The 26,180-nt window shown below is 48.4% G+C and overlaps 2 non-coding genes across 2 annotated transcripts; both read left to right on the top strand.

Moving 5' to 3' along the window:
* The first annotated feature begins 20,727 nt into the window (after positions 1–20,727).
* Positions 20,728–22,650, top strand: LOC143303846 (small subunit ribosomal RNA). Its single transcript, XR_013060497.1, has one exon. It is a non-coding gene; the product is annotated as a small subunit ribosomal RNA (ribosomal RNA).
* A 2,753-nt stretch (positions 22,651–25,403) lies between these two features.
* Positions 25,404–25,558, top strand: LOC143303830 (5.8S ribosomal RNA). The gene has a single exon (XR_013060481.1). It is a non-coding gene; the product is annotated as a 5.8S ribosomal RNA (ribosomal RNA).
* The last annotated feature ends 622 nt before the right edge of the window (positions 25,559–26,180 follow it).

Below are 26,180 nucleotides of genomic sequence, written 5' to 3' on the forward strand. Positions count from 1 at the left end.
GAGCGTATCGTTGCATCGCATGGACTTTGAAACATCCGCCTCTGTTCGAACGTTCGAGTAGAAGTAACTCGCTGAAAAGCGTTATAATGTATCGAAATTTTGCGTGTAATCGCTATGTTACGACGTAATCTGGTCGAAAGTAACGATTTCACTTTATTTTTTTGAAAAATTTCGTCCGCCGGACCAAAATGGCCGAGAGGTTGGAACTTGGAATTTTGTCGCCCCGCTACGAAGAGGCCGGATGTTCCCATCGAATTGACCCGCTAAAAATCGTTACAAGGTTGGAATATCTTTGCATAAATCGACGTACCACGATAAAATACGTCGGAAATAATGGTTTATCTCCGCCGCGTACAAGTAAAAAGCAATACGCCGCTGCGCGCGCACGTCAAATTCAGCGGGTAAACGGCGGGAGTAACTATGACTCTCTTAAGGCACGCTGCGGGGCGCGACGCGCCGTGCGCGCGCGCGCGCGCGCCCTTCTAACGTCTTTCACGATCTTTCGCGTTCTTTCGCGTTCATTCGCGTTCATTCGCGTTCATTCGCGTTTTTTCCGCTTCTCGAGAGAGACGAAAACGAGGAGAAAGGTCGCGATAAATGCTCGCTCGCGGCGCTCGCTCGGACCCATCTAGCCCAACCCTAAACCGATCCCGCGCGTTCTAACGAAGTTTTCGATGAAATCGAAGAACGAACGCAAAAGTTATTGGTTTTGGGTTGGGCTATTTTTTTTCGAGCGAGCGGAGCGAGCGAGCAACGCGTAAGAGCGTATCGTTGCATCGCATGGACTTTGAAACATCCGCCTCTGTTCTAACGTTCGAGTAGAAGTAACTCGCTGAAAAGCGTTATAATGTATCGAAATTTTGCGTGTAATCGCTATGTTACGACGTAATCTGGTCGAAAGTAACGATTTCACTTTATTTTTTTGAAAAATTTCGTCCGCCGGACCAAAATGGCCGAGAGGTTGGAACTTGGAATTTTGTCGCCCCGCTACGAAGAGGCCGGATGTTCCCATCGAATTGACCCGCTAAAAATCGTTACAAGGTTGGAATATCTTTGCATAAACCGACGTACCACGATAAAATACGACGGAAATAATGGTTTATCTCGGCCGCGTACAAGTAAAAAGCAATACGCCGCTGCGCGCGCACGTCAAATTCAGCGGGTAAACGGCGGGAGTAACTATGACTCTCTTAAGGCACGCTGCGGGGCGCGACGCGCCGTGCGCGCGCGCGCGCGCGCCCTTCTAACGTCTTTCACGTTCTTTCGCGTTCTTTCGCGTTCATTCGCGTTCATTCGCGTTCATTCGCGTTCATTCGCGTTCATTCGCGTTCATTCGCGTTCATTCGCGTTCATTCGCGTTCATTCGCGTTCATTCGCGTTTTTCCCGCTTCTCGAGAGAGACGAAAACGAGGAGAAAGGTCGCGATAAATGCTCGCTCGCGGCGCTCGCTCGGACCCATCTAGCCCAACCCTAAACCGATCCCGCGCGTTCTAACGAAGTTTTCGATGAAATCGAAGAACGAACGCAAAAGTTATTGGTTTTGGGTTGGGCTATTTTTTTTCGAGCGAGCGGAGCGAGCGAGCAACGCGTAAGAGCGTATCGTTGCATCGCATGGACTTTGAAACATCCGCCTCTGTTCGAACGTTCGAGTAGAAGTAACTCGCTGAAAAGCGTTATAATGTATCGAAATTTTGCGTGTAATCGCTATGTTACGACGTAATCTGGTCGAAAGTAACGATTTCACTTTATTTTTTTGAAAAATTTCGTCCGCCGGACCAAAATGGCCGAGAGGTTGGAACTTGGAATTTTGTCGCCCCGCTACGAAGAGGCCGGATGTTCCCATCGAATTGACCCGCTAAAAATCGTTACAAGGTTGGAATATCTTTGCATAAATCGACGTACCACGATAAAATACGTCGGAAATAATGGTTTATCTCGGCCGCGTACAAGTAAAAAGCAATACGCCGCTGCGCGCGCACGTCAAATTCAGCGGGTAAACGGCGGGAGTAACTATGACTCTCTTAAGGCACGCTGCGGGGCGCGACGCGCCGTGCGCGCGCGCGCGCCCTTCTAACGACTTTCACGTTCTTTCGCGTTCTTTCGCGTTCATTCGCGTTCATTCGCGTTCATTCGCGTTCATTCGCGTTCATTCGCGTTCATTCGCGTTCATTCGCGTTTTTCCCGCTACTCGAGAGAGACGAAAACGAGCAGAAAGGTCGCGATAAATGCTCGCTCGCGGCGCTCGCTCGGACCCATCTAGCCCAACCCTAAACCGATCCCGCGCGTTCTAACGAAGTTTTCGATGAAATCGAAGAACGAACGCAAAAGTTATTGGTTTTGGGTTGGGCTATTTTTTTTCGAGCGAGCGGAGCGAGCGAGCAACGCGTAAGAGCGTATCGTTGCATCGCATGGACTTTGAAACATCCGCCTCTGTTCGAACGTTCGAGTAGAAGTAACTCGCTGAAAAGCGTTATAATGTATCGAAATTTTGCGTGTAATCGCTATGTTACGACGTAATCTGGTCGAAAGTAACGATTTCACTTTATTTTTTTGAAAAATTTCGTCCGCCGGACCAAAATGGCCGAGAGGTTGGAACTTGGAATTTTGTCGCCCCGCTACGAAGAGGCCGGATGTTCCCATCGAATTGACCCGCTAAAAATCGTTACAAGGTTGGAATATCTTTGCATAAACCGACGTACCACGATAAAATACGACGGAAATAATGGTTTATCTCGGCCGCGTACAAGTAAAAAGCAATACGCCGCTGCGCGCGCACGTCAAATTCAGCGGGTGAACGGCGGGAGTAACTATGACTCTCTTAAGGCACGCTGCGGGGCGCGACGCGCCGTGCGCGCGCGCGCGCGCGCCCTTCTAACGTCTTTCACGTTCTTTCGCGTTCTTTCGCGTTCATTCGCGTTCATTCGCGTTCATTCGGGTTCATTCGCGTTCATTCGCGTTCATTCGCGTTTTTCCCGCTTCTCGAGAGAGACGAAAACGAGGAGAAAGGTCGCGATAAATGCTCGCTCGCGGCGCTCGCTCGGACCCATCTAGCCCAACCCTAAACCGATCCCGCGCGTTCTAACGAAGTTTTCGATGAAATCGAAGAACGAACGCAAAAGTTATTGGTTTTGGGTTGGGCTATTTTTTTTCGAGCGAGCGGAGCGAGCGAGCAACGCGTAAGAGCGTATCGTTGCATCGCATGGACTTTGAAACATCCGCCTCTGTTCGAACGTTCGAGTAGAAGTAACTCGCTGAAAAGCGTTATAATGTATCGAAATTTTGCGTGTAATCGCTATGTTACGACGTAATCTGGTCGAAAGTAACGATTTCACTTTATTTTTTTGAAAAATTTCGTCCGCCGGACCAAAATGGCCGAGAGGTTGGAACTTGGAATTTTGTCGCCCCGCTACGAAGAGGCCGGATGTTCCCATCGAATTGACCCGCTAAAAATCGTTACAAGGTTGGAATATCTTTGCATAAATCGACGTACCACGATAAAATACGTCGGAAATAATGGTTTATCTCGGCCGCGTACAAGTAAAAAGCAATACGCCGCTGCGCGCGCACGTCAAATTCAGCGGGTAAACGGCGGGAGTAACTATGACTCTCTTAAGGCACGCTGCGGGGCGCGACGCGCCGTGCGCGCGCGCGCGCCCTTCTAACGTCTTTCACGTTCTTTCGCGTTCTTTCGCGTTCATTCGCGTTCATTCGCGTTCATTCGCGTTCATTCGCGTTCATTCGCGTTCATTCGCGTTCATTCGCGTTTTTCCCGCTTCTCGAGAGAGACGAAAACGAGCAGAAAGGTCGCGATAAATGCTCGCTCGCGGCGCTCGCTCGGACCCATCTAGCCCAACCCTAAACCGATCCCGCGCGTTCTAACGAAGTTTTCGATGAAATCGAAGAACGAACGCAAAAGTTATTGGTTTTGGGTTGGGCTATTTTTTTTCGAGCGAACGGAGCGAGCGAGCAACGCGTAAGAGCGTATCGTTGCATCGCATGGACTTTGAAACATCCGCCTCTGTTCGAACGTTCGAGTAGAAGTAACTCGCTGAAAAGCGTTATAATGTATCGAAATTTTGTGTGTAATCGCTATGTTACGACGTAATCTGGTCGAAAGTAACGATTTCACTTTATTTTTTTGAAAAATTTCGTCCGCCGGACCAAAATGGCCGAGAGGTTGGAACTTGGAATTTTGTCGCCCCGCTACGAAGAGGCCGGATGTTCCCATCGAATTGACCCGCTAAAAATCGTTACAAGGTTGGAATATCTTTGCATAAACCGACGTACCACGATAAAATACGACGGAAATAATGGTTTATCTCGGCCGCGTACAAGTAAAAAGCAATACGCCGCTGCGCGCGCACGTCAAATTCAGCGGGTAAACGGCGGGAGTAACTATGACTCTCTTAAGGCACGCTGCGGGGCGCGACGCGCCGTGCGCGCGCGCGCGCGCGCGCGCCCTTCTAACGTCTTTCACGTTCTTTCGCGTTCTTTCGCGTTCATTCGCGTTCATTCGCGTTCATTCGCGTTCATTCGCGTTCATTCGCGTTCATTCGCGTTCATTCGCGTTCGAGACGAAAACGAGGAGAAAGGTCGCGATAAATGCTCGCTCGCGGCGCTCGCTCGGACCCATCTAGCCCAACCCTAAACCGATCCCGCGCGTTCTAACGAAGTTTTCGATGAAATCGAAGAACGAACGCAAAAGTTATTGGTTTTGGGTTGGGCTATTTTTTTTCGAGCGAGCGGAGCAGGCGAGCAACGCGTAAGAGCGTATCGTTGCATCGCATGGACTTTGAAACATCCGCCTCTGTTCGAACGTTCGAGTAGAAATAACTCGCTGAATAGCGTTATAATGTATCGAAATTTTGCGTGAAATCGCTATGTTACGACGTAATCTGGTCGAAAGTAACGATTTCTATTTATTTTTTTGAAAAATTTCGTCCGCCGGACCAAAATGGCCGAGAGATTGGAACTTGGAATTTTGTCGCCCCGCTACGAAGAGGCCGGATGTTCCCATCGAATTGACCCGCTAAAAATCGTTACAAGGTTGGAATATCTTTGCATAAATCGACGTACCACGATAAAATACGTCGGAAACAATGGTTTATCTCGGCCGCGTACAAGTAAAAAGCAATACGCCGCACCGCGCGCACGTCAAATTCAGCGGGTAAACGGCGGGAGTAACTATGACTCTCTTAAGGCACGCTGCGGGGCGCGACGCGCCGTGCGCGCGCGCGCGCGCGCCCTTCTAACGTCTTTCACGTTCTTTCGCGTTCTTTCGCATTCATTCGCGTTCATTCGCGTTCATTCGCGTTCATTCGCGTTCATTCGCGTTCATTCGCGTTCATTCGCGTTTTTCCCGCTTCTCGAGAGAGACGAAGACGAGGAGAAAGGTCGCGATAAATGCTCGCTTGCGGCGCTCGCTCGGACCCATCTAGCCCAACCCTAAACCGATCCCGCGCGTTCTAACGAAGTTTTCGATGAAATCGAAGAACGAACGCAAAAGTTGTTGGTTTTGGGTTGGGCTATTTTTTTTCGAGCGAGCGGAGCGAGCGAGCAACGCGTAAGAGCGTATCGTTGCATCGCATGGACTTTGAAACATCCGCCTCTGTTCGAACGTTCGAGTAGAAGTAACTCGCTGAAAAGCGTTATAATGTATCGAAATTTTGCGTGTAATCGCTATGTTACGACGTAATCTGGTCGAAAGTAACGATTTCACTTTATTTTTTTGAAAAATTTCGTCCGCAGGACCAAAATGGCCGAGAGGTTGGAACTTGGAATTTTGTCGCCCCGCTACGAAGAGGCCGGATGTTCCCATCGAATTGACCCGCTAAAAATCGTTACAAGGTTGGAATATCTTTGCATAAATCGACGTACCACGATAAAATACGTCGGAAATAATGGTTTATCTCGGCCGCGTACAAGTAAAAAGCAATACGCCGCTGCGCGCGCACGTCAAATTCAGCGGGTAAACGGCGGGAGTAACTATGACTCTCTTAAGGCACGCTGCGGGGCGCGACGCGCCGTGCGCGCGCGCGCGCGCGCCCTTCTAACGTCTTTCACGATCTTTCGCGTTCTTTCGCGTTCATTCGCGTTCATTCGCGTTCATTCGTGTTCATTCGCGTTCATTCGCGTTCATTCGCGTTCATTCGCGTTTTTCCCGCTTCTCGAGAGAGACGAAAACGAGGAGAAAGGTCGCGATAAATGCTCGCTCGCGGCGGTCGCTCGGACCCATCTAGCCCATCCCTAAACCGATCCCGCGCGTTCTAACGAAGTTTTCGATGAAATCGAAGAACGAACGCAAAAGTTATTGGTTTTGGGTTGGGCTATTTTTTTTCGAGCGAGCGCAGCGAGCGAGCAACGCGTAAGAGCGTATCGTTGCATCGCATGGACTTTGAAACATCCGCCTCTGTTCGAACGTTCGAGTAGAAGTAACTCGCTGAAAAGCGTTATAATGTATCGAACTTTTGCGTGTAATCGCTATGTTACGACGTAATCTGGTCGAAAGTAACGATTTCACTTTATTTTTTTGAAAAATTTCGTCCGCCGGACCAAAATGGCCGAGAGGTTGGAACTTGGAATTTTGTCGCCCCGCTACGAAGAGGCCGGATGTTCCCATCGAATTGACCCGCTAAAAATCGTTACAAGGTTGGAATATCTTTGCATAAATCGACGTACCACGATAAAATACGTCGGAAATAATGGTTTATCTCGGCCGCGTACAAGTAAAAAGCAATACGCCGCACCGCGCGCACGTCAAATTCAGCGGGTAAACGGCGGGAGTAACTATGACTCTCTTAAGGCACGCTGCGGGGCGCGACGCGCCGTGCGCGCGCGCGCGCGCGCCCTTCTAACGTCTTTCACGTTCTTTCGCGTTCTTTCGCATTCATTCGCGTTCATTCGCGTTCATTCGCGTTCATTCGCGTTCATTCGCGTTCATTCGCGTTCATTCGCGTTTTTCCCGCTTCTCGAGAGAGACGAAGACGAGGAGAAAGGTCGCGATAAATGCTCGCTTGCGGCGCTCGCTCGGACCCATCTAGCCCAACCCTAAACCGATCCCGCGCGTTCTAACGAAGTTTTCGATGAAATCGAAGAACGAACGCAAAAGTTATTGGTTTTGGGTTGGGCTATTTTTTTTCGAGCGAGCGGAGCGAGCGAGCAACGCGTAAGAGCGTATCGTTGCATCGCATTGACTTTGAAACATCCGCCTCTGTTCGAACGTTCGAGTAGAAGTAACTCGCTGAAAAGCGTTATAATGTATCGAAATTTTGCGTGTAATCGCTATGTTACGACGTAATCTGGTCGAAAGTAACGATTTCACTTTATTTTTTTGAAAAATTTCGTCCGCCGGACCAAAATGGCCGAGAGGTTGGAACTTGGAATTTTGTCGCCCCGCTACGAAGAGGCCGGATGTTCCCATCGAATTGACCCGCTAAAAATCGTTACAAGGTTGGAATATCTTTGCATAAATCGACGTACCACGATAAAATACGTCGGAAATAATGGTTTATCTCGGCCGCGTACAAGTAAAAAGCAATACGCCGCTGCGCGCGCACGTCAAATTCAGCGGGTAAACGGCGGGAGTAACTATGACTCTCTTAAGGCACGCTGCGGGGCGCGACGCGCCGTGCGCGCGCGCGCGCGCCCTTCTAACGTCTTTCACGTTCTTTCGCGTTCTTTCGCGTTCATTCGCGTTCATTCGCGTTCATTCGCGTTCATTCGCGTTCATTCGCGTTCATTCGCGTTCATTCGCGTTCATTCGCGTTCATTCGCGTTCATTCGCATTCATTCGCGTTCATTTGCGTTCATTCGCGTTCATTCGCGTTTTTCCCGCTTCTCGAGAGAGACGAAAACGAGGAGAAAGGTCGCGATAAATGCTCGCTCGCGGCGCTCGCTCGGACCCATCTAGCCCAACCCTAAACCGATCCCGCGCGTTCTAACGAAGTTTTCGATGAAATCGAAGAACGAACGCAAAAGTTATTGGTTTTGGGTTGGGCTATTTTTTTTCGAGCGAGCGGAGCAGGCGAGCAACGCGTAAGAGCGTATCGTTGCATCGCATGGACTTTGAAACATCCGCCTCTGTTCGAACGTTCGAGTAGAAATAACTCGCTGAATAGCGTTATAATGTATCGAAATTTTGCGTGAAATCGCTATGTTACGACGTAATCTGGTCGAAAGTAACGATTTCACTTTATTTTTTTGAAAAATTTCGTCCGCCGGACCAAAATGGCCGAGAGGTTGGAACTTGGAATTTTGTCGCCCCGCTACGAAGAGGCCGGATGTTCCCATCGAATTGACCCGCTAAAAATCGTTACAAGGTTGGAATATCTTTGCATAAATCGACGTACCACGATAAAATACGTCGGAAATAATGGTTTATCTCGGCCGCGTACAAGTAAAAAGCAATACGCCGCTGCGCGCGCACGTCAAATTCAGCGGGTAAACGGCGGGAGTAACTATGACTCTCTTAAGGCACGCTGCGGGGCGCGACGCGCCGTGCGCGCGCGCGCGCGCGCCCTTCTAACGTCTTTCACGATCTTTCGCGTTCTTTCGCGTTCATTCGCGTTCATTCGCGTTCATTCGTGTTCATTCGCGTTCATTCGCGTTCATTCGCGTTCATTCGCGTTTTTCCCGCTTCTCGAGAGAGACGAAAACGAGGAGAAAGGTCGCGATAAATGCTCGCTCGCGGCGGTCGCTCGGACCCATCTAGCCCATCCCTAAACCGATCCCGCGCGTTCTAACGAAGTTTTCGATGAAATCGAAGAACGAACGCAAAAGTTATTGGTTTTGGGTTGGGCTATTTTTTTTCGAGCGAGCGCAGCGAGCGAGCAACGCGTAAGAGCGTATCGTTGCATCGCATGGACTTTGAAACATCCGCCTCTGTTCGAACGTTCGAGTAGAAGTAACTCGCTGAAAAGCGTTATAATGTATCGAACTTTTGCGTGTAATCGCTATGTTACGACGTAATCTGGTCGAAAGTAACGATTTCACTTTATTTTTTTGAAAAATTTCGTCCGCCGGACCAAAATGGCCGAGAGGTTGGAACTTGGAATTTTGTCGCCCCGCTACGAAGAGGCCGGATGTTCCCATCGAATTGACCCGCTAAAAATCGTTACAAGGTTGGAATATCTTTGCATAAATCGACGTACCACGATAAAATACATCGGAAATAATGGTTTATCTCGGCCGCGTACAAGTAAAAAGCAATACGCCGCTGCGCGCGCACGTCAAATTCAGCGGGTAAACGGCGGGAGTAACTATGACTCTCTTAAGGCACGCTGCGGGGCGCGACGCGCCGTGCGCGCGCGCGCGCGCGCCCTTCTAACGTCTTTCACGTTCTTTCGCGTTCTTTCGCGTTCATTCGCGTTCATTCGCGTTCATTCGCGTTCATTGGCGTTCATTCGCGTTCATTCGCGTTCATTCGCGTTTTTCCCGCTTCTCGAGAGAGACGAAAACGAGGAGAAAGGTCGCGATAAATGCTCGCTCGCGGCGCTCGCTCGGACCCATCTAGCCCAACCCTAAACCGATCCCGCGCGTTCTAACGAAGTTTTCGATGAAATCGAAGAACGAACGCAAAAGTTATTGGTTTTGGGTTGGGCTATTTTTTTTCGAGCGAGCGGAGCGAGCGAGCAACGCGTAAGAGCGTATCGTTGCATCGGATGGACTTTGAAACATCCGCCTCTGTTCGAACGTTCGAGTAGAAGTAACGCGCTGAAAAGCGTTATAATGTATCGAAATTTTGCGTGTAATCGCTATGTTACGACGTAATCTGGTCGAAAGTAACGATTTCACTTTATTTTTTTGAAAAATTTCGTCCGCCGGACCAAAATGGCCGAGAGGTTGGAACTTGGAATTTTGTCGCCCCGCTACGAAGAGGCCGGATGTTCCCATCGAATTGACCCGCTAAAAATCGTTACAAGGTTGGAATATCTTTGCATAAATCGACGTACCACGATAAAATACGTCGGAAATAATGGTTTATCTCGGCCGCGTACAAGTAAAAAGCAATACGCCGCTGCGCGCGCACGTCAAATTCAGCGGGTAAACGGCGGGAGTAACTATGACTCTCTTAAGGCACGCTGCGGGGCGCGACGCGCCGTGCGCGCGCGCGCGCGCGCCCTTCTAACGTCTTTCACGTTCTTACGCGTTCATTCGCGTTCATTCGCGTTCATTCGCGTTCATTCGCGTTCATTCGCGTTCATTCGCGTTCATTCGCGTTCATTCGCGTTCATTCGCGTTTTTCCCGCTTCTCGAGAGAGACGAAAACGAGGAGAAAGGTCGCGATAAATGCTCGCTCGCGGCGCTCGCTCGGACCCATCTAGCCCAACCCTAAACCGATCCCGCGCGTTCTAACGAAGTTTTCGATGAAATCGAAGAACGAACGCAAAAGTTATTGGTTTTGGGTTGGGCTATTTTTTTTCGAGCGAGCGGAGCAGGCGAGCAACGCGTAAGAGCGTATTGTTGCATCGCATGGACTTTGAAACATCCGCCTCTGTTCGAACGTTCGAGTAGAAATAACTCGCTGAATAGCGTTATAATGTATCGAAATTTTGCGTGAAATCGCTATGTTACGACGTAATCTGGTCGAAAGTAACGATTTCACTTTATTTTTTTGAAAAATTTCGTCCGCCGGACCAAAATGGCCGAGAGGTTGGAACTTGGAATTTTGTCGCCCCGCTACGAAGAGGCCGGATGTTCCCATCGAATTGACCCGCTAAAAATCGTTACAAGGTTGGAATATCTTTGCATAAATCGACGTACCACGATAAAATACGTCGGAAATAATGGTTTATTTCGGCCGCGTACAAGTAAAAAGCAATACGCAGCACCGCGCGCACGTCAAATTCAGCGGGTAAACGGCGGGAGTAACTATGACTCTCTTAAGGCACGCTGCGGGGCGCGACGCGCCGTGCGCGCGCGCGCGCGCGCCCTTCTAACGTCTTTCACGTTCTTTCGCGTTCTTTCGCATTCATTCGCGTTCATTCGCGTTCATTCGCGTTCATTCGCGTTCATTCGCGTTCATTCGCGTTTTTCCCGCTTCTCGAGAGAGACGAAAACGAGGAGAAAGGTCGCGATACATGCTCGCTCGCGGCGCTCGCTCGGACCCATCTAGCCCAACCCTAAACCGATCCCGCGCGTTCTAACGAAGTTTTCGATGAAATCGAAGAACGAACGCAAAAGTTGTTGGTTTTGGGTTGGGCTATTTTTTTTCGAGCGAGCGGAGCGAGCGAGCAACGCGTAAGAGCGTATCGTTGCATCGCATGGACTTTGAAACATCCGCCTCTGTTCGAACGTTCGAGTAGAAGTAACTCGCTGAATAGCGTTATAATGTATCGAAATTTTGCGTGAAATCGCTATGTTACGACGTAATCTGGTCGAAAGTAACGATTTCACTTTATTTTTTTGAAAAATTTCGTCCGTCGGACGAAAATGGCCGAGAGGTTGGAACTTGGAATTTTGTCGCCCCGCTACGAAGAGGCCGGATGTTCCCATCGAATTGACCCGCTAAAAATCGTTACAAGGTTGGAATATCTTTGCATAAATCGACGTACCACGATAAAATACGTCGGAAATAATGGTTTATCTCGGCCGCGTACAAGTAAAAAGCAATACGCCGCTGCGCGCGCACGTCAAATTCAGCGGGTAAACGGCGGGAGTAACTATGACTCTCTTAAGGCACGCTGCGGGGCGCGACGCGCCGTGCGCGCGCGCGCGCGCGCCCTTCTAACGTCTTTCACGTTCTTTCGCGTTCTTTCGCGTTCATTCGCGTTCATTCGCGTTCATTCGCGTTCATTCGCGTTCATTCGCGTTCATTCGCGTTCATTCGCGTTCATTCGCGCTTTTCCCGCTTCTCGAGAGAGACGAAAACGATGAGAAAGGTCGCGATAAATGCTCGCTCGCGGCGCTCGCTCGGACCCATCTAGCCCAACCCTAAACCGATCCCGCGCGTTCTAACGAAGTTTTCGATGAAATCGAAGAACGAACGCAAAAGTTATTGGTTTTGGGTTGGGCTATTTTTTTTCGAGCGAGCGGAGCAGGCGAGCAACGCGTAAGAGCGTATCGTTGCATCGCATGGACTTTGAAACATCCGCCTCTGTTCGAACGTTCGAGTAGAAATAACTCGCTGAATAGCGTTATAATGTATCGAAATTTTGCGTGAAATCGCTATGTTACGACGTAATCTGGTCGAAAGTAACGATTTCACTTTATTTTTGTGAAAAATTTCGTCCGCCGGACCAAAATGGCCGAGAGGTTGGAACTTGGAATTTTGTCGCCCCGCTACGAAGAGGCCGGATGTTCCCATCGAATTGACCCGCTAAAAATCGTTACAAGGTTGGAATATCTTTGCATAAATCGACGTACCACGATAAAATACGTCGGAAATAATGGTTTATCTCGGCCGCGTACAAGTAAAAAGCAATACGCCGCTCCGCGCGCACGTCAAATTCAGCGGGTAAACGGCGGGAGTAACTATGACTCTCTTAAGGCACGCTGCGGGGCGCGACGCGCCGTGCGCGCGCGCGCGCGCGCCCTTCTAACGTCTTTCACGTTCTTTCGCGTTCTTTCGCGTTCATTCGCGTTCATTCGCGTTCATTCGCGTTCATTCGCGTTCATTCGCGTTCATTCGCGTTCATTCGCGTTCATTCGCGTTCATTCGCGTTTTTCCCGCTTCTCGAGAGAGACGAAAACGAGGAGAAAGGTCGCGATAAATGCTCGCTCGCGGCGCTCGCTCGGACCCATCTAGCCCAACCCTAAACCGATCCCGCGCGTTCTAACGAAGTTTTCGATGAAATCGAAGAACGAACGCAAAAGTTATTGGTTTTGGGTTGGGCTATTTTTTTTCGAGCGAGCGGAGCGAGCGAGCAACGCGTAAGAGCGTATCGTTGCATCGCATGGACTTTGAAACATCCGCCTCTGTTCGAACGTTCGAGTAGAAATAACTCGCTGAATAGCGTTATAATGTATCGAAATTTTGCGTGAAATCGCTATGTTACGACGTAATCTGTTCGAAAGTAACGATTTCACTTTATTTTTTTGAAAAATTTCGTCCGCCGGACCAAAATGGCCGAGAGGTTGGAACTTGGAATTTTGTCGCCCCGCTACGAAGAGGCCGGATGTTCCCATCGAATTGACCCGCTAAAAATCGTTACAAGGTTGGAATATCTTTGCATAAATCGACGTACCACGATAAAATACGTCGGAAATAATGGTTTATCTCGGCCGCGTACAAGTAAAAAGCAATACGCCGCTGCGCGCGCACGTCAAATTCAGCGGGTAAACGGCGGGAGTAACTATGACTCTCTTAAGGCACGCTGCGGGGCGCGACGCGCCGTGCGCGCGCGCGCGCGCGCCCTTCTAACGTCTTTCACGTTCTTACGCGTTCATTCGCGTTCATTCGCGTTCATTCGCGTTCATTCGCGTTCATTCGCGTTCATTCGCGTTCATTCGCGTTCATTCGCGTTCATTCGCGTTTTTCCCGCTTCTCGAGAGAGACGAAAACGAGGAGAAAGGTCGCGATAAATGCTCGCTCGCGGCGCTCGCTCGGACCCATCTAGCCCAACCCTAAACCGATCCCGCGCGTTCTAACGAAGTTTTCGATGAAATCGAAGAACGAACGCAAAAGTTATTGGTTTTGGGTTGGGCTATTTTTTTTCGAGCGAGCGGAGCAGGCGAGCAACGCGTAAGAGCGTATTGTTGCATCGCATGGACTTTGAAACATCCGCCTCTGTTCGAACGTTCGAGTAGAAATAACTCGCTGAATAGCGTTATAATGTATCGAAATTTTGCGTGAAATCGCTATGTTACGACGTAATCTGGTCGAAAGTAACGATTTCACTTTATTTTTTTGAAAAATTTCGTCCGCCGGACCAAAATGGCCGAGAGGTTGGAACTTGGAATTTTGTCGCCCCGCTACGAAGAGGCCGGATGTTCCCATCGAATTGACCCGCTAAAAATCGTTACAAGGTTGGAATATCTTTGCATAAATCGACGTACCACGATAAAATACGTCGGAAATAATGGTTTATTTCGGCCGCGTACAAGTAAAAAGCAATACGCAGCACCGCGCGCACGTCAAATTCAGCGGGTAAACGGCGGGAGTAACTATGACTCTCTTAAGGCACGCTGCGGGGCGCGACGCGCCGTGCGCGCGCGCGCGCGCGCCCTTCTAACGTCTTTCACGTTCTTTCGCGTTCTTTCGCATTCATTCGCGTTCATTCGCGTTCATTCGCGTTCATTCGCGTTCATTCGCGTTCATTCGCGTTTTTCCCGCTTCTCGAGAGAGACGAAAACGAGGAGAAAGGTCGCGATACATGCTCGCTCGCGGCGCTCGCTCGGACCCATCTAGCCCAACCCTAAACCGATCCCGCGCGTTCTAACGAAGTTTTCGATGAAATCGAAGAACGAACGCAAAAGTTGTTGGTTTTGGGTTGGGCTATTTTTTTTCGAGCGAGCGGAGCGAGCGAGCAACGCGTAAGAGCGTATCGTTGCATCGCATGGACTTTGAAACATCCGCCTCTGTTCGAACGTTCGAGTAGAAGTAACTCGCTGAATAGCGTTATAATGTATCGAAATTTTGCGTGAAATCGCTATGTTACGACGTAATCTGGTCGAAAGTAACGATTTCACTTTATTTTTTTGAAAAATTTCGTCCGTCGGACCAAAATGGCCGAGAGGTTGGAACTTGGAATTTTGTCGCCCCGCTACGAAGAGGCCGGATGTTCCCATCGAATTGACCCGCTAAAAATCGTTACAAGGTTGGAATATCTTTGCATAAATCGACGTACCACGATAAAATACGTCGGAAATAATGGTTTATCTCGGCCGCGTACAAGTAAAAAGCAATACGCCGCTGCGCGCGCACGTCAAATTCAGCGGGTAAACGGCGGGAGTAACTATGACTCTCTTAAGGCACGCTGCGGGGCGCGACGCGCCGTGCGCGCGCGCGCGCGCGCCCTTCTAACGTCTTTCACGTTCTTTCGCGTTCTTTCGCGTTCATTCGCGTTCATTCGCGTTCATTCGCGTTCATTCGCGTTCATTCGCGTTCATTCGCGTTCATTCGCGTTCATTCGCGCTTTTCCCGCTTCTCGAGAGAGACGAAAACGATGAGAAAGGTCGCGATAAATGCTCGCTCGCGGCGCTCGCTCGGACCCATCTAGCCCAACCCTAAACCGATCCCGCGCGTTCTAACGAAGTTTTCGATGAAATCGAAGAACGAACGCAAAAGTTATTGGTTTTGGGTTGGGCTATTTTTTTTCGAGCGAGCGGAGCAGGCGAGCAACGCGTAAGAGCGTATCGTTGCATCGCATGGACTTTGAAACATCCGCCTCTGTTCGAACGTTCGAGTAGAAATAACTCGCTGAATAGCGTTATAATGTATCGAAATTTTGCGTGAAATCGCTATGTTACGACGTAATCTGGTCGAAAGTAACGATTTCACTTTATTTTTGTGAAAAATTTCGTCCGCCGGACCAAAATGGCCGAGAGGTTGGAACTTGGAATTTTGTCGCCCCGCTACGAAGAGGCCGGATGTTCCCATCGAATTGACCCGCTAAAAATCGTTACAAGGTTGGAATATCTTTGCATAAATCGACGTACCACGATAAAATACGTCGGAAATAATGGTTTATCTCGGCCGCGTACAAGTAAAAAGCAATACGCCGCTCCGCGCGCACGTCAAATTCAGCGGGTAAACGGCGGGAGTAACTATGACTCTCTTAAGGCACGCTGCGGGGCGCGACGCGCCGTGCGCGCGCGCGCGCGCGCCCTTCTAACGTCTTTCACGTTCTTTCGCGTTCTTTCGCGTTCATTCGCGTTCATTCGCGTTCATTCGCGTTCATTCGCGTTCATTCGCGTTCATTCGCGTTCATTCGCGTTCATTCGCGTTCATTCGCGTTTTTCCCGCTTCTCGAGAGAGACGAAAACGAGGAGAAAGGTCGCGATAAATGCTCGCTCGCGGCGCTCGCTCGGACCCATCTAGCCCAACCCTAAACCGATCCCGCGCGTTCTAACGAAGTTTTCGATGAAATCGAAGAACGAACGCAAAAGTTATTGGTTTTGGGTTGGGCTATTTTTTTTCGAGCGAGCGGAGCGAGCGAGCAACGCGTAAGAGCGTATCGTTGCATCGCATGGACTTTGAAACATCCGCCTCTGTTCGAACGTTCGAGTAGAAATAACTCGCTGAATAGCGTTATAATGTATCGAAATTTTGCGTGAAATCGCTATGTTACGACGTAATCTGTTCGAAAGTAACGATTTCACTTTATTTTTTTGAAAAATTTCGTCCGCCGGACCAAAATGGCCGAGAGGTTGGAACTTGGAATTTTGTCGCCCCGCTACGAAGAGGCCGGATGTTCCCATCGAATTGACCCGCTAAAAATCGTTACAAGGTTGGAATATCTTTGCATAAATCGACGTACCACGATAAAATACGTCGGAAATAATGGTTTATCTCGGCCGCGTACAAGTAAAAAGCAATACGCCGCTGCGCGCGCACGTCAAATTCAGCGGGTAAACGGCGGGAGTAACTATGACTCTCTTAAGGCACGCTGCGGGGCGCGACGCGCCGTGCGCGCGCGCGCGCGCGCCCTTCTAACGTCTTTCACGATCTTTCGCGTTCTTTCGCGTTCATTCGCGTTCATTCGCGTTCATTCGTATTCATTCGCGTTCATTCGCGTTCATTCGCGTTCATTCGCGTTTTTCCCGCTTCTCGAGAGAGACGAAAACGAGGAGAAAGGTCGCGATAAATGCTCGCTCGCGGCGCTCGCTCGGACCCATCTAGCCCAACCCTAAACCGATCCCGCGCGTTCTAACGAAGTTTTCGATGAAATCGAAGAACGAACGCAAAAGTTATTGGTTTTGGGTTGGGCTATTTTTTTTCGAGCGAGCGGAGCGAGCGAGCAACGCGTAAGAGCGTATCGTTGCATCGCATGGACTTTGAAACATCCGCCTCTGTTCGAACGTTCGAGTAGAAGTAACTCGCTGAAAAGCGTTATAATGTATCGAAATTTTGCGTGTAATCGCTATGTTACGACGTAATCTGGTCGAAAGTAACGATTTCACTTTATTTTTTTGAAAAATTTCGTCCGCCGGACTAAAATGGCCGAGAGGTTGGAACTTGGAATTTTGTCGCCCCGCTACGAAGAGGCCGGATGTTCCCGTCGAATTGACCCGCTAAAAATCGTTACAAGGTTGGAATATCTTTGCATAAACCGACGTACCACGACAAAATACGACGGAAATAATGGTTTATCTCGGCCGCGTACAAGTAAAAAGCAATACGCCGCTGCGCGCGCACGTCAAATTCAGCGGGTAAACGGCGGGAGTAACTATGACTCTCTTAAGGCACGCTGCGGGGCGCGACGCGCCGTGCGCGCGCGCGCGCGCGCCCTTCTAACGTCTTTCACGTTCTTTCGCGTTCTTTCGCGTTCATTCGCGTTCATTCGCGTTCATTCGCGTTCATTCGTGTTCATTCGCGTTCATTCGCGTTCATTCGCGTTCATTCGCGTTTTTCCCGCTTCTCGAGAGAGACGAAAACGAGGAGAAAGGTCGCGATAAATGCTCGCTCGCGGCGCTCGCTCGGACCCATCTAGCCCAACCCTAAACCGATCCCGCGCGTTCTAACGAAGTTTTCGATGAAATCGAAGAACGAACGCAAAAGTTATTGGTTTTGGGTTCGGCTATTTTTTTTCGAGCGAGCGGAGCGAGCGAGCAACGCGTAAGAGCGTATCGTTGCATCGCATGGACTTTGAAACATCCGCCTCTGTTCGAACGTTCGAGTAGAAGTAACTCGCAGAAAAGCGTTATAATGTATCGAAATTTTGCGTGTAATCGCTATGTTACGACGTAATCTGGTCGAAAGTAACGATTTCACTTTATTTTTTTGAAAAATTTCGTCCGCCGGACCAACATGACCGGGACGTTGGAACAGAATTTTTTCGCACCGCCACGAAAGTACCGAAAGTTCAACTCGAAATAACTCGAGAAAAAGCGTTATAAGGTATCGAAATTATCAGTGAAATCGTTATGTTTCGACGAAATCTAGTCGAACGTTACGATTTCACTTTATTTTTTTAAAAAATTTCATCCACCGGACCAACATGACCGGGACGTTGGAACTTAGAATTTTTTCGCACCGCCACGAATGTACCGAAAGTTCAACTCGAAATAACTCGAGAAAAAGCGTTATAAGGTATCGAAATTATCAGTGAAATCGTTATGTTTCGACGAAATCTAGTCGAACGTTACGATTTCACTTTATTTTTTTAAAAAATTTCATCCACCGGACCAACATGACCGGGACGTTGGAACTTAGAATTTTTTCGCACCGCCACGAAAGTACCGAAAGTTCAACTCGAAATAACTCGAGAAAAAGCGTTATAAGGTATCGGAATTATCAGTGAAATCGTTATGTTTCGACGAAATCTAGTCGAAAGTAGCGATTTCACTTTATTTTTTTAAAAAATTTCATCCACCGGACCAACATGACCGGGACGTTGGAACTTAGAATTTTTTCGCACCGCGACGAAAGTACCGAAAGTTCAACTCGAAATAACTCGAGAAAAAGCGTTATAAGGTATCGAAATTATCAGTGAAATCGTTATGTTTCGACGAAATCTAGTCGAAAGTAGCGATTTCACTTTATTTTTTTAAAAAATTTCATCCGCCGGACCAACATGACTGGGACGTTGGAACTTTGAATTTTTTCGCCCCGTTACGAAAAGGCCGAAAGTTCCCCTCGAAATAACTCGTTAAAAAGTGTTACGAGGTACGGATGTTTTTACATAAATCGTTATAACTCGATAAAATACGTCGGGATTAAGCGTTTATATCGTCGGCAGACGGATATAAAAACGTTCGGACCGACACGACCGGTCGTTGGAACATAGAAAAATTCCGAGCCGGTACGTTGGGACTTAGAAAAATTCCGAGTGCGAAAAAGTTTTTTCGAGTTTACTCGGTTAAAAGCCTTACAAGGTATGAATTTTTTTGCATAAATCGACGTAACACGACAAAATACGTCGGGATTAATGGTTTATTTCCGTCCGAGAACGATTTTTAAAAACGGACCTATGCGGCCGGTCGTTCGAACTTGGAAAATTTTCGGACCGAACACTCTTTTCGAGTTAATTCGTTAAAAAGCGTTACGAGGTACGAATATTTTTACATAAATCGTTATAACTCGATAAAATACGTCGGGATTAAGCGTTTATATCGTCGGCAGACGGATATAAAAACGTTCGGACCGACACGACCGGTCGTTGGAACATAGAAAAATTCCGAGCCGGTACGTTGGGACTTAGAAAAATTCCGAGTCCGAAAAAGTTTTTTCGAGTTTACTCGGTTAAAAGCGTTACAAGGTATGAATTTTTTTGCATAAATCGACGTAACACGACAAAGTACGTCGGGATTAATGGTTTATTTCCGTCCGAGAACTATTTTTAAAAACGGACCTATGCGGCCGGTCGTTCGAACTTGGAAAATTTTCGGACCGAACACTCTTTTCGAGTTAATTCGTTAAAAAGCGTTACGAGGTACGAATATTTTTACATAAATCGTTATAACTCGATAAAATACGTCGGGATTAAGCGTTTATATCGTCGGCAGACGGATATAAAAACGTTCGGACCGACACGACCGGTCGTTGGAACATAGAAAAATTCCGAGCCGGTACGTTGGGACTTAGAAAAATTCCGAGTGCGAAAAAGTTTTTTCGAGTTTACTCGGTTAAAAGCGTTACAAGGTATGAATTTTTTTGCATAAATCGACGTAACACGACAAAATACGTCGGGATTAATTGTTTATTTCCGTCCGAGAACGATTTTTAAAAACGGACCTATGCGGCCGGTCGTTCGAACTTGGAAAATTTTCGGACCGAACACTCTTTTCGAGTTAATTCGTTAAAAAGCGTTACGAGGTACGGATGTTTTTACATAAATCGTTATAACTCGATAAAATACGTCGGGATTAAGCGTTTATATCGTCGGCAGACGGATATAAAAACGTTCGGACCGACACGACCGGTCGTTGGAACATAGAAAAATTCCGAGCCGGTACGTTGGGACTTAGAAAAATTCCGAGTGCGAAAAAGTTTTTTCGAGTTTATTCGTTAAAAAGCGTTATAAGGTATAAATTTTTTTACGGCAATCGTTATATCTCCATTAAATACGTCGGGATTAAACATTTTGATCGATTTTTTCAAAAAATTAGCGTTCGCCGAACTTCTGCTTTCGCAGAAGTATTCGACGGGCCGGTAGAGCGTACTATCTTTGCGTAGTATGTCTTCTACCGAGAATGTTCTACCGAAAAGGAAGAATATTCTTACGGTATGTCCAGCGCGACGCACTGGGATACGCGCTTGTTCGTTCAGCGTGAGGTGTGTATACGTGCTTTACCGCTAAGATATTCTAAGAGTTGAGAGAGGAGGAGAGATATAAGTCTTTTTACACGAAGACAGCATTATAGAATGTTCCTTTAGAAGTATGATTCTTAAACATTTTATATAATACTATGAGAGAGAGAGAGGAGAAGTTGAGAATTACAAAGTGGCTGCGAGCGGCGTTCGAAGATTATTACTGAACTATGGGTGTATCTCGAACGTCGCTAAGAGATATATTTTATAATATATCTATCTTAAGAACGAAAAGTCTCGTCGTACGGTGCTTACGTCCCACCTACGACACGAAGAGAACTTAAACGAAATTTATAAGAATTGTTATACGAATAAGATCCCTGGTTGATCCTGCCAGTAGTCATATGCTTGTCTCAAAGATTAAGCCATGCATGTCTCAGTACATGCCGCATTAAGGTGAAACCGCGAATGGCTCATTAAATCAGTTATGGTTTCTTAGATCATACCTACATTTACTTGGATAACTGTGGTAATTCTAGAGCTAATACATGCAAACAGATTCCGACCAGAGATGGTAGGAATGCTTTTATTAGATCAAAACCAATCGGTGGCGGATGGCTCGTCTGTCCGTCCATCGTTTGTTTTGGTGACTCTGAATAACTTTGTGCTGATCGCATGGTCGTCTAGCACCGGCGACGCATCTTTCAAATGTCTGCCTTATCAACTGTCGATGGTAGGTTCTGCGCCTACCATGGTTGTAACGGGTAACGGGGAATCAGGGTTCGATTCCGGAGAGGGAGCCTGAGAAACAGCTACCACATCCAAGGAAGGCAGCAGGCGCGCAAATTACCCACTCCCGGCACGGGGAGGTAGTGACGAAAAATAACGATACGGGACTCATCCGAGGCCCCGTAATCGGAATGAGTACACTTTAAATCCTTTAACGAGGACCAATTGGAGGGCAAGTCTGGTGCCAGCAGCCGCGGTAATTCCAGCTCCAATAGCGTATATTAAAGTTGTTGCGGTTAAAAAGCTCGTAGTTGAATCTGTGTGTCACAGTGTCGGTTCACCGCTCGCGGTGTTTAACTGGCATTATGTGGTACGTCCTATCGGTGGGCTTAGCTCCTCGCGGGCGGTCCAACTAATATCCCATCGCGGTGCTCTTCACTGAGTGTCGAGGTGGGCCGATACGTTTACTTTGAACAAATTAGAGTGCTTAAAGCAGGCTACCTTCGCCTGAATACTGTGTGCATGGAATAATGGAATAGGACCTCGGTTCTATTTTGTTGGTTTTCGGAGCCCCGAGGTAATGATTAATAGGGACAGATGGGGGCATTCGTATTGCGACGTTAGAGGTGAAATTCTTGGATCGTCGCAAGACGGACAGAAGCGAAAGCATTTGCCAAAAATGTTTTCATTAATCAAGAACGAAAGTTAGAGGTTCGAAGGCGATCAGATACCGCCCTAGTTCTAACCATAAACGATGCCAGCCAGCGATCCGCCGAAGTTCCTCCGATGACTCGGCGGGCAGCTTCCGGGAAACCAAAGCTTTTGGGTTCCGGGGGAAGTATGGTTGCAAAGCTGAAACTTAAAGGAATTGACGGAAGGGCACCACCAGGAGTGGAGCCTGCGGCTTAATTTGACTCAACACGGGAAACCTCACCAGGCCCGGACACCGGAAGGATTGACAGATTGATAGCTCTTTCTTGATTCGGTGGGTGGTGGTGCATGGCCGTTCTTAGTTGGTGGAGCGATTTGTCTGGTTAATTCCGATAACGAACGAGACTCTAGCCTGCTAAATAGACGTAACTTATGGTATCTCGAAGGCCCCCGGCTTCGGTCGGTGGATTTTTACTACCAACGTACAAACAAATCTTCTTAGAGGAACAGGCGGCTTCTAGCCGCACGAGATTAAGCAATAACAGGTCTGTGATGCCCTTAGATGTTCTGGGCCGCACGCGCGCTACACTGAAGGAATCAGCGTGTTTTCCCTGGCCGAAAGGCCCGGGTAACCCGCTGAACCTCCTTCGTGCTAGGGATTGGGGCTTGCAATTATTCCCCATGAACGAGGAATTCCCAGTAAGCGCGAGTCATAAGCTCGCGTTGATTACGTCCCTGCCCTTTGTACACACCGCCCGTCGCTACTACCGATTGAATGATTTAGTGAGGTCTTCGGACTGGTGCGCGGCCAATGTGATAAGCATTGCCGATGTTACCGGGAAGATGACCAAACTTGATCATTTAGAGGAAGTAAAAGTCGTAACAAGGTTTCCGTAGGTGAACCTGCGGAAGGATCATTAACGATACGATACCAAAAGAATTTGACTTGAACACATATAAAAACTATGAAATATATATCAATGGTCGGTAAGGAGCTGTACTCCTCCTGTATCGACGAAAGTATATACGACTTATTAACAAGCTATATACTTTAACAAACGAAAACGCCAGGGAGCTTGGCAACCTCCGTTGGCACGAATAGTAATATTCTTAAGGAGGAGACGACCCTCCAGCTACGGAATTATACGAAGAGAAGGTGGCACTCTCTCTCGATCATCGGGATGAAGAGATATGTATAAGTATAAAAACGAAATGCGAATGAAACTTATTCGAGGCGCCTGCGTGAGGTCGTAAACAGAAAGACCCGCCGTCTCCGAATAAAACATATATATATATGAAATTCTAATAAAAGGGAACTCTAGCTTCGAAAGAGCCAACAAAAGTTAAGGCTCGATATCAAACGAAAAAAATTACGATGGAAACCACGTGTAAAGAGAAATGCAGTCGTGGCGCCTGCGAGAGGCCGTACACAGAAAGACCCGCCGTCACGATCTCGTATTTCGTATTTGCATCGTGGAAACCGTACGAACGAATATAAAAGTCCATGCAAACTAATAAGAAAATCTCTAAAGTGCCTCGTGTCGGAGAGATCATGCTCGCCTATTCTCTTCTATGTTTCGTGGTCTGTGTTGCGTTTGTTCTCCTCCTAGCAACGGGACATATCGAAGACTCCTCTTTGGGATCGAACGAAGCGTCTAGAACGAGTCGACGAGAGCGAAAGAACTTGTAGCGAGTCGCGCAGAGCGAAAGGATACCGATATACATCTTCGAAGGTTCTCTTCGAAGATCCATGGATACCTTCTGCGTCGACTTTTCTCGTCTCTTTCATCGAAACTCTCGTCGTTCTCGAAACGTGCTTCCTACCCACAGGGCGTGTGCTCTTCGTGTGTCGTTTCGTTCGAAATAACGAAACCACGTGTAACATACTCGTGGATCGGGTAACCTAGAACGAAGACGCATCGCGTGGATGTTGGCCCGCTATGCGACGATGACCGATGATGATGATGATACGATGTCGATGTCGACGACGACGACGATGAAGACGATGTGTAGCAACGATTCGTAACTAGTATAGCCGAAGTTCGTTCAGAGGGGAATGCCGCCGGCTTCGAAGCCTCGATGTCGTGAGTCGGACACCCGTGCCGTCGCTAGAGTTTTTCAAACTCTGCTTCTGGATATTGGGACGAAAGACCGCTCGAGGACGACGACAGCCGTGCGTGCGTATCCCATCGAATTTTTTTACACCACCTGAACGAGACTAAAGTTTCGTCTAGTTGATCGTCTACCGTCGCATAATGTATATTATATACCGTTCAGAGGGGACCGGCTGTCTATCCTCGTTGTCGTGAGTCGGACACCCGTGCCGTCGCTAGAGTTTTTCAAACTCTGCTTCTGGATATTGGGACGAAAGACCGCGCGAGGACGACGGATTCGAGTTCCATCGAATTTTTGATGTACACACTACCTGAACGAGACTTAAAGTTTCATATAATATACCGTTCAGAGGGGACCGGCTGTCTTTCCTCGTTGTCGTGAGTCGGACACCCGTGCCGTCGCTAGAGTTTTTCAAACTCTGCTTCTGGATATTGGGACGAAAGACCGCGCGAGGACGACGGATGCGAGTTCCATCGAATTTTTGATGTACACACTACCTGAACGAGACTTAGTTTCATCCAGTTTGTCGTCTATCATCGCATATATATAATATACCGTTCAGAGGGGACCGGCTGTCTATCCTCGTTGTCGTGAGTCGGACACCCGTGCCGTCGCTAGAGTTTTTCAAACTCTGCTTCTGGATGTTGGGACGAAAGACCGCGCGAGGACGATGGATGAGAGTCCCATCGAATTTTTGATTTACAAGACACACACACTACCTGAACGAGACTAAAGTTTCATCGAGTTTATCGTCGTCGCATAACCCGTTCGGAGGGAACCGGCTGTCTATCCTCGTTGTCGTGAGTCGGACACCCGTGCCGTCGCTAGAGCTTTTCAAACTCTGCTTCTGGATGTTGGGACGAAAGACCGCGCGAGGACGATGGCTGCGAGTACCATCGAATTTTTGTTTTTTTTTTAAAAAAAAACATCACCCGAACGGAGATGTGTTCTATCTTTCGTCGATTTTTCATGCTTTCAGTCGTCGCGTGGTCGCCATCCGTTCGGAGGGGATCGCCGGCTTCGAAACCTCGATGTCGTGAGTCGGACACCCGTGCCGTCGCTAGAGTTTTTCAAACTCTGCTTCTGGATATTGGGACGAAAGACCGCTCGAGGCGGACGGCCGCGCAAATCCCATCGAATCTTTACTATCACCCGAACGATGGAGAGATGCACGCGCGCTGTTTCTTGAATAATTGGACTAGAGAGTAGAATCAAACACATATAAAACATGGGCTAGCCACCGTCCTTACTCGTTCGCGAGATCGTGTGCTGTACAGAGGATTCAGAATCGGGTGTATATATCCCCGTCGTTTCCTGACGAACGGAGCTTCGATCTCGATGGTTGTTATATATCATAATGTACTTTACGCCCGGCCGGCGAACGCGCGTATCTTCGCGCGTTCGTCGGTTTCTTTTTTTTCGAACGTTTTTGTGTCGTCAATCCTATGGCGACTTCTGCGCGTTCGATTCTCGTTGGTCGAACGTGACGGAACTCGGCTTCGCTAGAACCGAGAAGAGTACATTTGAGTATTGAACTGTTGCAAAATTTATAAAAGATTACCCTGAACGGTGGATCACTTGGCTCGTGGGTCGATGAAGAACGCAGCTAATTGCGCGTCAACGTGTGAACTGCAGGACACATGAACATCGACATTTCGAACGCACATTGCGGTCCACGGATACAATTCCTGGACCACGCCTGGCTGAGGGTTGCTCACGTAAACCTAAGACTGCTTGCGTTGCGTATCGTTACTCTCCGTATCTGTCTCTCTCTGTCCCTTCTTGCCTTAACAACCCGCCGTCGTTCTTCTTTATATAAGAGAACGTTTCAGAGTCGGACGAAGGTACAAGAACGAGGATACGAATAAGAGCGGACGGAGAGAACATACGCGACGTACGAGCGATTGTTGGACGCTCGTCGGCGTTCGTCGCGGTCGTGCAGAGACCGTGCAAGTCGTACGCATGCTCGATATATAATCTATCGTGTTCACGGGAGACTACGAAACTCTACCTCTGTCTCTCTCTGTCCCTTCTTGCCTTGACAACCCGCCGTCGTTCTTCTTAAAAACTGTAAGAGAACGTTTCCGAGTCGGACGAAGGTATACGAAGGGATACGAATAAGAGCGGAGAGAACCGTCACGGACCTGCGTGAGTGCTCGCGGCGTCGTGAGTCGTCCTTACGAGGGCGACCGCCCGCTTATGCACCGCTTCGTGTATCGGTTATCGAACGTATATACTCGTAGTGTTCTCCTCGTGACCGATTTTTTTTTCATATCAGGCGATATATGCTACGTTTGCCGGTGTTCGACGCACGAAGGTCCGCGCCCCCGACGTC

Source organism: Bombus vancouverensis, chromosome 16, assembly GCF_051014615.1.
Source record: "Bombus vancouverensis nearcticus chromosome 16, iyBomVanc1_principal, whole genome shotgun sequence".
NCBI classification, from domain to species: Eukaryota; Metazoa; Arthropoda; class Insecta; order Hymenoptera; family Apidae; genus Bombus; species Bombus vancouverensis.